At 45.2% G+C, this 14,839-nt stretch overlaps 11 non-coding genes across 11 annotated transcripts; all 11 read right to left on the reverse strand.

The window, feature by feature from the left end:
- Positions 1 to 725: 725 nt before the first annotated feature.
- LOC141209267 (U2 spliceosomal RNA) lies at positions 726 to 916 on the reverse strand. Its single transcript, XR_012279466.1, has one exon. It is a non-coding gene; the product is annotated as a U2 spliceosomal RNA (small nuclear RNA).
- A 1,121-nt stretch (positions 917 to 2,037) lies between these two features.
- Positions 2,038 to 2,228, reverse strand: LOC141209964 (U2 spliceosomal RNA). The gene has a single exon (XR_012280148.1). It is a non-coding gene; the product is annotated as a U2 spliceosomal RNA (small nuclear RNA).
- A 1,121-nt stretch (positions 2,229 to 3,349) lies between these two features.
- Positions 3,350 to 3,540, reverse strand: LOC141209268 (U2 spliceosomal RNA). The gene has a single exon (XR_012279467.1). It is a non-coding gene; the product is annotated as a U2 spliceosomal RNA (small nuclear RNA).
- A 1,122-nt stretch (positions 3,541 to 4,662) lies between these two features.
- Positions 4,663 to 4,853, reverse strand: LOC141209269 (U2 spliceosomal RNA). Its single transcript, XR_012279468.1, has one exon. It is a non-coding gene; the product is annotated as a U2 spliceosomal RNA (small nuclear RNA).
- A 1,126-nt stretch (positions 4,854 to 5,979) lies between these two features.
- Positions 5,980 to 6,170, reverse strand: LOC141209270 (U2 spliceosomal RNA). Its single transcript, XR_012279469.1, has one exon. It is a non-coding gene; the product is annotated as a U2 spliceosomal RNA (small nuclear RNA).
- A 1,124-nt stretch (positions 6,171 to 7,294) lies between these two features.
- LOC141209271 (U2 spliceosomal RNA) lies at positions 7,295 to 7,485 on the reverse strand. The gene has a single exon (XR_012279470.1). It is a non-coding gene; the product is annotated as a U2 spliceosomal RNA (small nuclear RNA).
- Positions 7,486 to 8,609: 1,124 nt separating this feature from the next.
- Positions 8,610 to 8,800, reverse strand: LOC141209272 (U2 spliceosomal RNA). Its single transcript, XR_012279471.1, has one exon. It is a non-coding gene; the product is annotated as a U2 spliceosomal RNA (small nuclear RNA).
- Positions 8,801 to 9,924: 1,124 nt separating this feature from the next.
- LOC141209274 (U2 spliceosomal RNA) lies at positions 9,925 to 10,115 on the reverse strand. Its single transcript, XR_012279473.1, has one exon. It is a non-coding gene; the product is annotated as a U2 spliceosomal RNA (small nuclear RNA).
- A 1,125-nt stretch (positions 10,116 to 11,240) lies between these two features.
- On the reverse strand, positions 11,241 to 11,431 carry LOC141209275 (U2 spliceosomal RNA). The gene has a single exon (XR_012279474.1). It is a non-coding gene; the product is annotated as a U2 spliceosomal RNA (small nuclear RNA).
- A 1,122-nt stretch (positions 11,432 to 12,553) lies between these two features.
- LOC141209276 (U2 spliceosomal RNA) lies at positions 12,554 to 12,744 on the reverse strand. Its single transcript, XR_012279475.1, has one exon. It is a non-coding gene; the product is annotated as a U2 spliceosomal RNA (small nuclear RNA).
- Positions 12,745 to 13,869: 1,125 nt separating this feature from the next.
- LOC141209277 (U2 spliceosomal RNA) lies at positions 13,870 to 14,060 on the reverse strand. The gene has a single exon (XR_012279476.1). It is a non-coding gene; the product is annotated as a U2 spliceosomal RNA (small nuclear RNA).
- Positions 14,061 to 14,839: the final 779 nt, after the last annotated feature.

The following is a 14,839-nucleotide window of genomic DNA, read 5'->3' on the forward strand; positions in this document are numbered from 1 at the left end:
CTCAGAGCCTATTATGACACGCGCAGCCAGCGTTCCATTGCCACATTCCGTCTACTGCAGGCGGGATACCTGGATGGCTGAATGTCACTGAGAAGCTCACAGAGACCGCCATAAGCAACAGTTTAAAAGAATGCCACAGACTAATCAACCAAACTTTTTGGGTTGGTTTCTCTTTTATAGTCTGCAGGCATTAAATGAAAGAAGTCAGTGTTCCAGCAGAGGGAGACAACGTTTCAGAAAAGGCATTGTAGCAAACCAAAAAAGAAATTTTAAGCGCAGCAGAGTAACCAGCTCACATACCTGTTAGCTCAGGTGAGTTTAAAAGGCTGCTGTTGATAACAAGGGCATTTGCTAAATAGATGGTGTGTGTGCAACAATATACTGAAAGGTCAATTATATTGTGCAGCTTATCTCACCACCTGTAGTTATTTAGGTGAAAGCTCCAAAATGCTTGCCTAATATGTCTGTTTATCCAAAAGGAAGTATAGAGGGAGAGCTAGATAGATAGCATTGCATTACATTACATTACATGGCAATGCAATGCACAGTTGCTGAAGTTGAACCAAAATGAGCTTGTCATCTGGCTTCTGCAACTTTTAACATGAAAAATCCAATGAGGAGAAGAAAAGCAAAGCCAAAGAGTCCATCCCAAAATCTGACAAACAAGCAAAATGAACAAAAAGCATTGAATTCAATTCTTTCTGATTTTAGAAACTGCATTAAAGAAGGGGTGCACCGGTCCTGGAGATACTGCAATACCAGGTCAATGCGTGGAGTGGACAGAGCAAGCTCTTTTTCCATCTCCCTGTTCTAAAAATCCATTTAATATATGGTCCCCAGATAGGGGACGTATCAGATATTAAACTGATAAGAACAGATACTACACTTGATCTTAGCCAAAAGGCCGAGAAGCGATAACCAGAATTGGTTTCCGACTACGGTGCCACCCAAGGATTCTGAAAAGTCCATTTGTGGAGATGGCCACCTGGACTCCCGTTAAGAAGACATCCTGTCAACCTCTAGATCCCTCACATGCCTGCACTTTTCGGCTTGCTGCTGCTGCAATCCACGCGTTTTAGATCTGCATAACTCCACCTCTTTTAGCACAGTACCCTCAACCCCCGGCTGTTCCCACCCGCCTCAACACCGTTGGAAGGGAGGAGAACCAATTAAGGCGGGGGGGGGGGTGGAACGAGCAGCTGTCTACCCTTAGCAGGAGGGTTGCTGATTAATTACCTCTCCTGCTGCTGCTGCTGCTGGCTGTCCAGCAGCAGACTGAAGGTGGCTGCTGCTGTGCGCAGGTATATAAAGGCTCAGAGCCTATTATGACACGCGCAGCCAGCGTTCCATTGCCACATTCCGTCTACTGCAGGCGGGATACCTGGATGGCTGAATGTCACTGAGAAGCTCACAGAGACCGCCATAAGCAACAGTTTAAAAGAATGCCACAGACTAATCAACCAAACTTTTTGGGTTGGTTTCTCTTTTATAGTCTGCAGGCATTAAATGAAAGAAGTCAGTGTTCCAGCAGAGGCAGACAACGTTTCAGAAAAGGCATTGTAGCAAACCAAAAAAGAAATTTTAAGCGCAGCAGAGTAACCAGCTCACATACCTGTTAGCTCAGGTGAGTTTAAAAGGCTGCTGTTGATAACAAGGGCATTTGCTAAATAGATGGTGTGTGTGCAACAATATACTGAAAGGTCAATTATATTGTGCAGCTTATCTCACCACCTGTAGTTATTTAGGTGAAAGCTCCAAAATGCTTGCCTAATATGTCTGTTTATCCAAAAGGAAGTATAGAGGGAGAGCTAGATAGATAGCATTGCATTACATTACATTACATGGCAATGCAATGCACAGTTGCTGAAGTTGAACCAAAATGAGCTTGTCATCTGGCTTCTGCAACTTTTAACATGAAAAATCCAATGAGGAGAAGAAAAGCAAAGCCAAAGAGTCCATCCCAAAATCTGACAAACAAGCAAAATGAACAAAAAGCATTGAATTCAATTCTTTCTGATTTTAGAAACTGCATTAAAGAAGGGGTGCACCGGTCCTGGAGATACTGCAATACCAGGTCAATGCGTGGAGTGGACAGAGCAAGCTCTTTTTCCATCTCCCTGTTCTAAAAATCCATTTAATATACGGTCCCCAGATAGGGGACGTATCAGATATTAAACTGATAAGAACAGATACTACACTTGATCTTAGCCAAAAGGCCGAGAAGCGATAACCAGAATTGGTTTCCGACTACGGTGCCACCCAAGGATTCTGAAAAGTCCATTTGTGGAGATGGCCACCTGGACTCCCGTTAAGAAGACATGCTGTCAACCTCTAGATCCCTCACATGCCTGCACTTTTCGGCTTGCTGCTGCTGCAATCCACGCGTTTTAGATCTGCATAACTCCACCTCTTTTAGCACAGTACCCTCAACCCCCGGCTGTTCCCACCCGCCTCAACACCGTTGGAAGGGAGGAGAACCAATTAAGGCGGGGGGGGGGGTGGAACGAGCAGCTGTCTACCCTTAGCAGGAGGGTTGCTGATTAATTACCTCTCCTGCTGCTGCTGCTGCTGGCTGTCCAGCAGCAGACTGAAGGTGGCTGCTGCTGTGCGCAGGTATATAAAGGCTCAGAGCCTATTATGACACGCGCAGCCAGCGTTCCATTGCCACATTCCGTCTACTGCAGGCGGGATACCTGGATGGCTGAATGTCACTGAGAAGCTCAAAGAGACCGCCATAAGCAACAGTTTAAAAGAATGCCACAGACTAATCAACCAAACTTTTTGGGTTGGTTTCTCTTTTATAGTCTGCAGGCATTAAATGAAAGAAGTCAGTGTTCCAGCAGAGGGAGACAACGTTTCAGAAAAGGCATTGTAGCAAACCAAAAAAGAAATTTTAAGCGCAGCAGAGTAACCAGCTCACATACCTGTTAGCTCAGGTGAGTTTAAAAGGCTGCTGTTGATAACAAGGGCATTTGCTAAATAGATGGTGTGTGTGCAACAATATACTGAAAGGTCAATTATATTGTGCAGCTTATCTCACCACCTGTAGTTATTTAGGTGAAAGCTCCAAAATGCTTGCCTAATATGTCTGTTTATCCAAAAGGAAGTATAGAGGGAGAGCTAGATAGATAGCATTGCATTACATTACATTACATGGCAATGCAATGCACAGTTGCTGAAGTTGAACCAAAATGAGCTTGTCATCTGGCTTCTGCAACTTTTAACATGAAAAATCCAATGAGGAGAAGAAAAGCAAAGCCAAAGAGTCCATCCCAAAATCCGACAAACAAGCAAAATGAACTAAAAGCATTGAATTCAATTCTTTCTGATTTTAGAAACTGCATTAAAGAAGGGGTGCACCGGTCCTGGAGATACTGCAATACCAGGTCAATGCGTGGAGTGGACAGAGCAAGCTCTTTTTCCATCTCCCTGTTCTAAAAATCCATTTAATATATGGTCCCCAGATAGGGGACGTATCAGATATTAAACTGATAAGAACAGATACTACACTTGATCTTAGCCAAAAGGCCGAGAAGCGATAACAAGAATTGGTTTCCGACTACGGTGCCACCCAAGGATTCTGAAAAGTCCATTTGTGGAGATGGCCACCTGGACTCCCGTTAAGAAGACATGCTGTCAACCTCTAGATCCCTCACATGCCTGCACTTTTCGGCTTGCTGCTGCTGCAATCCACGCGTTTTAGATCTGCATAACTCCACCTCTTTTAGCACAGTACCCTCAACCCCCGGCTGTTCCCACCCGCCTCAACACCGTTGGAAGGGAGGAGAACCAATTAAGGCGGGGGGGGGGGGTGGAACGAGCAGCTGTCTACCCTTAGCAGGAGGGTTGCTGATTAATTACCTCTCCTGCTGCTGCTGCTGCTGGCTGTCCAGCAGCAGACTGAAGGTGGCTGCTGCTGTGCGCAGGTATATAAAGGCTCAGAGCCTATTATGACACGCGCAGCCAGCGTTCCATTGCCACATTCCGTCTACTGCAGGCGGGATACCTGGATGGCTGAATGTCACTGAGAAGCTCACAGAGACCGCCATAAGCAACAGTTTAAAAGAATGCCACAGACTAATCAACCAAACTTTTTGGGTTGGTTTCTCTTTTATAGTCTGCAGGCATTAAATGAAAGAAGTCAGTGTTCCAGCAGAGGGAGACAACGTTTCAGAAAAGGCATTGTAGCAAACCAAAAAAGAAATTTTAAGCGCAGCAGAGTAACCAGCTCACATACCTGTTAGCTCAGGTGAGTTTAAAAGGCTGCTGTTGATAACAAGGGCATTTGCTAAATAGATGGTGTGTGTGCAACAATATACTGAAAGGTCAATTATATTGTGCAGCTTATCTCACCACCTGTAGTTATTTAGGTGAAAGCTCCAAAATGCTTGCCTAATATGTCTGTTTATCCAAAAGGAAGTATAGAGGGAGAGCTAGATAGATAGCATTGCATTACATTACATTACATGGCAATGCAATGCACAGTTGCTGAAGTTGAACCAAAATGAGCTTGTCATCTGGCTTCTGCAACTTTTAACATGAAAAATCCAATGAGGAGAAGAAAAGCAAAGCCAAAGAGTCCATCCCAAAATCGGACAAACAAGCAAAATGAACAAAAAGCATTGAATTCAATTCTTTCTGATTTTAGAAACTGCATTAAAGAAGGGGTGCACCGGTCCTGGAGATACTGCAATACCAGGTCAATGCGTGGAGTGGACAGAGCAAGCTCTTTTTCCATCTCCCTGTTCTAAAAATCCATTTAATATATGGTCCCCAGATAGGGGACGTATCAGATATTAAACTGATAAGAACAGATACTACACTTGATCTTAGCCAAAAGGCCGAGAAGCGATAACCAGAATTGGTTTCCGACTACGGTGCCACCCAAGGATTCTGAAAAGTCCATTTGTGGAGATGGCCACCTGGACTCCCGTTAAGAAGACATGCTGTCAACCTCTAGATCCCTCACATGCCTGCACTTTTCGGCTTGCTGCTGCTGCAATCCACGCGTTTTAGATCTGCATAACTCCACCTCTTTTAGCACAGTACCCTCAACCCCCGGCTGTTCCCACCCGCCTCAACACCGTTGGAAGGGAGGAGAACCAATTAAGGCGGGGGGGGGGGGGGGGTGGAACGAGCAGCTGTCTACCCTTAGCAGGAGGGTTGCTGATTAATTACCTCTCCTGCTGCTGCTGCTGCTGGCTGTCCAGCAGCAGACTGAAGGTGGCTGCTGCTGTGCGCAGGTATATAAAGGCTCAGAGCCTATTATGACACGCGCAGCCAGCGTTCCATTGCCACATTCCGTCTACTGCAGGCGGGATACCTGGATGGCTGAATGTCACTGAGAAGCTCACAGAGACCGCCATAAGCAACAGTTTAAAAGAATGCCACAGACTAATCAACCAAACTTTTTGGGTTGGTTTCTCTTTTATAGTCTGCAGGCATTAAATGAAAGAAGTCAGTGTTCCAGCAGAGGGAGACAACGTTTCAGAAAAGGCATTGTAGCAAACCAAAAAAGAAATTTTAAGCGCAGCAGAGTAACCAGCTCACATACCTGTTAGCTCAGGTGAGTTTAAAAGGCTGCTGTTGATAACAAGGGCATTTGCTAAATAGATGGTGTGTGTGCAACAATATACTGAAAGGTCAATTATATTGTGCAGCTTATCTCACCACCTGTAGTTATTTAGGTGAAAGCTCCAAAATGCTTGCCTAATATGTCTGTTTATCCAAAAGGAAGTATAGAGGGAGAGCTAGATAGATAGCATTGCATTACATTACATTACATGGCAATGCAATGCACAGTTGCTGAAGTTGAACCAAAATGAGCTTGTCATCTGGCTTCTGCAACTTTTAACATGAAAAATCCAATGAGGAGAAGAAAAGCAAAGCCAAAGAGTCCATCCCAAAATCCGACAAACAAGCAAAATGAACAAAAAGCATTGAATTCAATTCTTTCTGATTTTAGAAACTGCATTAAAGAAGGGGTGCACCGGTCCTGGAGATACTGCAATACCAGGTCAATGCGTGGAGTGGACAGAGCAAGCTCTTTTTCCATCTCCCTGTTCTAAAAATCCATTTAATATATGGTCCCCAGATAGGGGACGTATCAGATATTAAACTGATAAGAACAGATACTACACTTGATCTTAGCCAAAAGGCCGAGAAGCGATAACCAGAATTGGTTTCCGACTACGGTGCCACCCAAGGATTCTGAAAAGTCCATTTGTGGAGATGGCCACCTGGACTCCCGTTAAGAAGACATGCTGTCAACCTCTAGATCCCTCACATGCCTGCACTTTTCGGCTTGCTGCTGCTGCAATCCACGCGTTTTAGATCTGCATAACTCCACCTCTTTTAGCACAGTACCCTCAACCCCCGGCTGTTCCCACCCGCCTCAACACCGTTGGAAGGGAGGAGAACCAATTAAGGCGGGGGGGGGGGGGGGGGTGGAACGAGCAGCTGTCTACCCTTAGCAGGAGGGTTGCTGATTAATTACCTCTCCTGCTGCTGCTGCTGGCTGTCCAGCAGCAGACTGAAGGTGGCTGCTGCTGTGCGCAGGTATATAAAGGCTCAGAGCCTATTATGACATGCGCAGCCAGCGTTCCATTGCCACATTCCGTCTACTGCAGGCGGGATACCTGGATGGCTGAATGTCACTGAGAAGCTCACAGAGACCGCCATAAGCAACAGTTTAAAAGAATGCCACAGACTAATCAACCAAACTTTTTGGGTTGGTTTCTCTTTTATAGTCTGCAGGCATTAAATGAAAGAAGTCAGTGTTCCAGCAGAGGGAGACAACGTTTCAGAAAAGGCATTGTAGCAAACCAAAAAAGAAATTTTAAGCGCAGCAGAGTAACCAGCTCACATACCTGTTAGCTCAGGTGAGTTTAAAAGGCTGCTGTTGATAACAAGGGCATTTGCTAAATAGATGGTGTGTGTGCAACAATATACTGAAAGGTCAATTATATTGTGCAGCTTATCTCACCACCTGTAGTTATTTAGGTGAAAGCTCCAAAATGCTTGCCTAATATGTCTGTTTATCCAAAAGGAAGTATAGATGGAGAGCTAGATAGATAGCATTGCATTACATTACATTACATGGCAATGCAATGCACAGTTGCTGAAGTTGAACCAAAATGAGCTTGTCATCTGGCTTCTGCAACTTTTAACATGAAAAATCCAATGAGGAGAAGAAAAGCAAAGCCAAAGAGTCCATCCCAAAATCCGACAAACAAGCAAAATGAACAAAAAGCATTGAATTCAATTCTTTCTGATTTTAGAAACTGCATTAAAGAAGGGGTGCACCGGTCCTGGAGATACTGCAATACCAGGTCAATGCGTGGAGTGGACAGAGCAAGCTCTTTTTCCATCTCCCTGTTCTAAAAATCCATTTAATATATGGTCCCCAGATAGGGGACGTATCAGATATTAAACTGATAAGAACAGATACTACACTTGATCTTAGCCAAAAGGCCGAGAAGCGATAACCAGAATTGGTTTCCGACTACGGTGCCACCCAAGGATTCTGAAAAGTCCATTTGTGGAGATGGCCACCTGGACTCCCGTTAAGAAGACATGCTGTCAACCTCTAGATCCCTCACATGCCTGCACTTTTCGGCTTGCTGCTGCTGCAATCCACGCGTTTTAGATCTGCATAACTCCACCTCTTTTAGCACAGTACCCTCAACCCCCGGCTGTTCCCACCCGCCTCAACACCGTTGGAAGGGAGGAGAACCAATTAAGGCGGGGGGGGGGGGGGTGGAACGAGCAGCTGTCTACCCGTAGCAGGAGGGTTGCTGATTAATTACCTCTCCTGCTGCTGCTGCTGCTGGCTGTCCAGCAGCAGACTGAAGGTGGCTGCTGCTGTGCGCAGGTATATAAAGGCTCAGAGCCTATTATGACACGCGCAGCCAGCGTTCCATTGCCACATTCCGTCTACTGCAGGCGGGATACCTGGATGGCTGAATGTCACTGAGAAGCTCACAGAGACCGCCATAAGCAACAGTTTAAAAGAATGCCACAGACTAATCAACCAAACTTTTTGGGTTGGTTTCTCTTTTATAGTCTGCAGGCATTAAATGAAAGAAGTCAGTGTTCCAGCAGAGGGAGACAACGTTTCAGAAAAGGCATTGTAGCAAACCAAAAAAGATATTTTAAGCGCAGCAGAGTAACCAGCTCACATACCTGTTAGCTCAGGTGAGTTTAAAAGGCTGCTGTTGATAACAAGGGCATTTGCTAAATAGATGGTGTGTGTGCAACAATATACTGAAAGGTCAATTATATTGTGCAGCTTATCTCACCACCTGTAGTTATTTAGGTGAAAGCTCCAAAATGCTTGCCTAATATGTCTGTTTATCCAAAAGGAAGTATAGAGGGAGAGCTAGATAGATAGCATTGCATTACATTACATTACATGGCAATGCAATGCACAGTTGCTGAAGTTGAACCAAAATGAGCTTGTCATCTGGCTTCTGCAACTTTTAACATGAAAAATCCAATGAGGAGAAGAAAAGCAAAGCCAAAGAGTCCATCCCAAAATCCGACAAACAAGCAAAATGAACAAAAAGCATTGAATTCAATTCTTTCTGATTTTAGAAACTGCATTAAAGAAGGGGTGCACCGGTCCTGGAGATACTGCAATACCAGGTCAATGCGTGGAGTGGACAGAGCAAGCTCTTTTTCCATCTCCCTGTTCTAAAAATCCATTTAATATATGGTCCCCAGATAGGGGACGTATCAGATATTAAACTGATAAGAACAGATACTACACTTGATCTTAGCCAAAAGGCCGAGAAGCGATAACCAGAATTGGTTTCCGACTACGGTGCCACCCAAGGATTCTGAAAAGTCCATTTGTGGAGATGGCCACCTGGACTCCCGTTAAGAAGACATGCTGTCAACCTCTAGATCCCTCACATGCCTGCACTTTTCGGCTTGCTGCTGCTGCAATCCACGCGTTTTAGATCTGCATAACTCCACCTCTTTTAGCACAGTACCCTCAACCCCCGGCTGTTCCCACCCGCCTCAACACCGTTGGAAGGGAGGAGAACCAATTAAGGCGGGGGGGGGGGGGGTGGAACGAGCAGCTGTCTACCCTTAGCAGGAGGGTTGCTGATTAATTACCTCTCCTGCTGCTGCTGCTGCTGGCTGTCCAGCAGCAGACTGAAGGTGGCTGCTGCTGTGCGCAGGTATATAAAGGCTCAGAGCCTATTATGACACGCGCAGCCAGCGTTCCATTGCCACATTCCGTCTACTGCAGGCGGGATACCTGGATGGCTGAATGTCACTGAGAAGCTCACAGAGACCGCCATAAGCAACAGTTTAAAAGAATGCCACAGACTAATCAACCAAACTTTTTGGGTTGGTTTCTCTTTTATAGTCTGCAGGCATTAAATGAAAGAAGTCAGTGTTCCAGCAGAGGGAGACAACGTTTCAGAAAAGGCATTGTAGCAAACCAAAAAAGATATTTTAAGCGCAGCAGAGTAACCAGCTCACATACCTGTTAGCTCAGGTGAGTTTAAAAGGCTGCTGTTGATAACAAGGGCATTTGCTAAATAGATGGTGTGTGTGCAACAATATACTGAAAGGTCAATTATATTGTGCAGCTTATCTCACCACCTGTAGTTATTTAGGTGAAAGCTCCAAAATGCTTGCCTAATATGTCTGTTTATCCAAAAGGAAGTATAGAGGGAGAGCTAGATAGATAGCATTGCATTACATTACATTACATGGCAATGCAATGCACAGTTGCTGAAGTTGAACCAAAATGAGCTTGTCATCTGGCTTCTGCAACTTTTAACATGAAAAATCCAATGAGGAGAAGAAAAGCAAAGCCAAAGAGTCCATCCCAAAATCCGACAAACAAGCAAAATGAACAAAAAGCATTGAATTCAATTCTTTCTGATTTTAGAAACTGCATTAAAGAAGGGGTGCACCGGTCCTGGAGATACTGCAATACCAGGTCAATGCGTGGAGTGGACAGAGCAAGCTCTTTTTCCATCTCCCTGTTCTAAAAATCCATTTAATATATGGTCCCCAGATAGGGGACGTATCAGATATTAAACTGATAAGAACAGATACTACACTTGATCTTAGCCAAAAGGCCGAGAAGCGATAACCAGAATTGGTTTCCGACTACGGTGCCACCCAAGGATTCTGAAAAGTCCATTTGTGGAGATGGCCACCTGGACTCCCGTTAAGAAGACATGCTGTCAACCTCTAGATCCCTCACATGCCTGCACTTTTCGGCTTGCTGCTGCTGCAATCCACGCGTTTTAGATCTGCATAACTCCACCTCTTTTAGCACAGTACCCTCAACCCCCGGCTGTTCCCACCCGCCTCAACACCGTTGGAAGGGAGGAGAACCAATTAAGGCGGGGGGGGGGGGGGGTGGAACGAGCAGCTGTCTACCCTTAGCAGGAGGGTTGCTGATTAATTACCTCTCCTGCTGCTGCTGCTGCTGGCTGTCCAGCAGCAGACTGAAGGTGGCTGCTGCTGTGCGCAGGTATATAAAGGCTCAGAGCCTATTATGACACGCGCAGCCAGCGTTCCATTGCCACATTCCGTCTACTGCAGGCGGGATACCTGGATGGCTGAATGTCACTGAGAAGCTCACAGAGACCGCCATAAGCAACAGTTTAAAAGAATGCCACAGACTAATCAACCAAACTTTTTGGGTTGGTTTCTCTTTTATAGTCTGCAGGCATTAAATGAAAGAAGTCAGTGTTCCAGCAGAGGGAGACAACGTTTCAGAAAAGGCATTGTAGCAAACCAAAAAAGAAATTTTAAGCGCAGCAGAGTAACCAGCTCACATACCTGTTAGCTCAGGTGAGTTTAAAAGGCTGCTGTTGATAACAAGGGCATTTGCTAAATAGATGGTGTGTGTGCAACAATATACTGAAAGGTCAATTATATTGTGCAGCTTATCTCACCACCTGTAGTTATTTAGGTGAAAGCTCCAAAATGCTTGCCTAATATGTCTGTTTATCCAAAAGGAAGTATAGATGGAGAGCTAGATAGATAGCATTGCATTACATTACATTACATGGCAATGCAATGCACAGTTGCTGAAGTTGAACCAAAATGAGCTTGTCATCTGGCTTCTGCAACTTTTAACATGAAAAATCCAATGAGGAGAAGAAAAGCAAAGCCAAAGAGTCCATCCCAAAATCCGACAAACAAGCAAAATGAACAAAAAGCATTGAATTCAATTCTTTCTGATTTTAGAAACTGCATTAAAGAAGGGGTGCACCGGTCCTGGAGATACTGCAATACCAGGTCAATGCGTGGAGTGGACAGAGCAAGCTCTTTTTCCATCTCCCTGTTCTAAAAATCCATTTAATATATGGTCCCCAGATAGGGGACGTATCAGATATTAAACTGATAAGAACAGATACTACACTTGATCTTAGCCAAAAGGCCGAGAAGCGATAACCAGAATTGGTTTCCGACTACGGTGCCACCCAAGGATTCTGAAAAGTCCATTTGTGGAGATGGCCACCTGGACTCCCGTTAAGAAGACATGCTGTCAACCTCTAGATCCCTCACATGCCTGCACTTTTCGGCTTGCTGCTGCTGCAATCCACGCGTTTTAGATCTGCATAACTCCACCTCTTTTAGCACAGTACCCTCAACCCCCGGCTGTTCCCACCCGCCTCAACACCGTTGGAAGGGAGGAGAACCAATTAAGGCGGGGGGGGGGGGTGGAACGAGCAGCTGTCTACCCGTAGCAGGAGGGTTGCTGATTAATTACCTCTCCTGCTGCTGCTGCTGCTGGCTGTCCAGCAGCAGACTGAAGGTGGCTGCTGCTGTGCGCAGGTATATAAAGGCTCAGAGCCTATTATGACACGCGCAGCCAGCGTTCCATTGCCACATTCCGTCTACTGCAGGCGGGATACCTGGATGGCTGAATGTCACTGAGAAGCTCACAGAGACCGCCATAAGCAACAGTTTAAAAGAATGCCACAGACTAATCAACCAAACTTTTTGGGTTGGTTTCTCTTTTATAGTCTGCAGGCATTAAATGAAAGAAGTCAGTGTTCCAGCAGAGGGAGACAACGTTTCAGAAAAGGCATTGTAGCAAACCAAAAAAGAAATTTTAAGCGCAGCAGAGTAACCAGCTCACATACCTGTTAGCTCAGGTGAGTTTAAAAGGCTGCTGTTGATAACAAGGGCATTTGCTAAATAGATGGTGTGTGTGCAACAATATACTGAAAGGTCAATTATATTGTGCAGCTTATCTCACCACCTGTAGTTATTTAGGTGAAAGCTCCAAAATGCTTGCCTAATATGTCTGTTTATCCAAAAGGAAGTATAGAGGGAGAGCTAGATAGATAGCATTGCATTACATTACATTACATGGCAATGCAATGCACAGTTGCTGAAGTTGAACCAAAATGAGCTTGTCATCTGGCTTCTGCAACTTTTAACATGAAAAATCCAATGAGGAGAAGAAAAGCAAAGCCAAAGAGTCCATCCCAAAATCCGACAAACAAGCAAAATGAACAAAAAGCATTGAATTCAGTTCTTTCTGATTTTAGAAACTGCATTAAAGAAGGGGTGCACCGGTCCTGGAGATACTGCAATACCAGGTCAATGCGTGGAGTGGACAGAGCAAGCTCTTTTTCCATCTCCCTGTTCTAAAAATCCATTTAATATATGGTCCCCAGATAGGGGACGTATCAGATATTAAACTGATAAGAACAGATACTACACTTGATCTTAGCCAAAAGGCCGAGAAGCGATAACCAGAATTGGTTTCCGACTACGGTGCCACCCAAGGATTCTGAAAAGTCCATTTGTGGAGATGGCCACCTGGACTCCCGTTAAGAAGACATGCTGTCAACCTCTAGATCCCTCACATGCCTGCACTTTTCGGCTTGCTGCTGCTGCAATCCACGCGTTTTAGATCTGCATAACTCCACCTCTTTTAGCACAGTACCCTCAACCCCCGGCTGTTCCCACCCGCCTCAACACCGTTGGAAGGGAGGAGAACCAATTAAGGCGGGGGGGGGGGGGGGTGGAACGAGCAGCTGTCTACCCTTAGCAGGAGGGTTGCTGATTAATTACCTCTCCTGCTGCTGCTGCTGCTGGCTGTCCAGCAGCAGACTGAAGGTGGCTGCTGCTGTGCGCAGGTATATAAAGGCTCAGAGCCTATTATGACACGCGCAGCCAGCGTTCCATTGCCACATTCCGTCTACTGCAGGCGGGATACCTGGATGGCTGAATGTCACTGAGAAGCTCACAGAGACCGCCATAAGCAACAGTTTAAAAGAATGCCACAGACTAATCAACCAAACTTTTTGGGTTGGTTTCTCTTTTATAGTCTGCAGGCATTAAATGAAAGAAGTCAGTGTTCCAGCAGAGGGAGACAACGTTTCAGAAAAGGCATTGTAGCAAACCAAAAAAGAAATTTTAAGCGCAGCAGAGTAACCAGCTCACATACCTGTTAGCTCAGGTGAGTTTAAAAGGCTGCTGTTGATAACAAGGGCATTTGCTAAATAGATGGTGTGTGTGCAACAATATACTGAAAGGTCAATTATATTGTGCAGCTTATCTCACCACCTGTAGTTATTTAGGTGAAAGCTCCAAAATGCTTGCCTAATATGTCTGTTTATCCAAAAGGAAGTATAGAGGGAGAGCTAGATAGATAGCATTGCATTACATTACATTACATGGCAATGCAATGCACAGTTGCTGAAGTTGAACCAAAATGAGCTTGTCATCTGGCTTCTGCAACTTTTAACATGAAAAATCCAATGAGGAGAAGAAAAGCAAAGCCAAAGAGTCCATCCCAAAATCGGACAAACAAGCAAAATGAACAAAAAGCATTGAATTCAATTCTTTCTGATTTTAGAAACTGCATTAAAGAAGGGGTGCACCGGTCCTGGAGATACTGCAATACCAGGTCAATGCGTGGAGTGGACAGAGCAAGCTCTTTTTCCATCTCCCTGTTCTAAAAATCCATTTAATATATGGTCCCCAGATAGGGGACGTATCAGATATTAAACTGATAAGAACAGATACTACACTTGATCTTAGCCAAAAGGCCGAGAAGCGATAACCAGAATTGGTTTCCGACTACGGTGCCACCCAAGGATTCTGAAAAGTCCATTTGTGGAGATGGCCACCTGGACTCCCGTTAAGAAGACATGCTGTCAACCTCTAGATCCCTCACATGCCTGCACTTTTCGGCTTGCTGCTGCTGCAATCCACGCGTTTTAGATCTGCATAACTCCACCTCTTTTAGCACAGTACCCTCAACCCCCGGCTGTTCCCACCCGCCTCAACACCGTTGGAAGGGAGGAGAACCAATTAAGGCGGGGGGGGGGGGTGGAACGAGCAGCTGTCTACCCTTAGCAGGAGGGTTGCTGATTAATTACCTCTCCTGCTGCTGCTGCTGCTGGCTGTCCAGCAGCAGACTGAAGGTGGCTGCTGCTGTGCGCAGGTATATAAAGGCTCAGAGCCTATTATGACACGCGCAGCCAGCGTTCCATTGCCACATTCCGTCTACTGCAGGCGGGATACCTGGATGGCTGAATGTCACTGAGAAGCTCACAGAGACCGCCATAAGCAACAGTTTAAAAGAATGCCACAGACTAATCAACCAAACTTTTTGGGTTGGTTTCTCTTTTATAGTCTGCAGGCATTAAATGAAAGAAGTCAGTGTTCCAGCAGAGGGAGACAACGTTTCAGAAAAGGCATTGTAGCAAACCAAAAAAGAAATTTTAAGCGCAGCAGAGTAACCAGCTCACATACCTGTTAGCTCAGGTGAGTTTAAAAGGCTGCTGTTGATAACAAGGGCATTTGCTAAATAGATGGTGTGTGTGCAACAATATAC

The sequence above is a fragment of the Phyllobates terribilis genome, unplaced genomic scaffold (genome assembly GCF_046119375.1).
Source record: "Phyllobates terribilis strain yellow unplaced genomic scaffold, ASM4611937v1 Scaffold_169__1_contigs__length_4117513, whole genome shotgun sequence".
Taxonomy (NCBI): Eukaryota; Metazoa; Chordata; class Amphibia; order Anura; family Dendrobatidae; genus Phyllobates; species Phyllobates terribilis.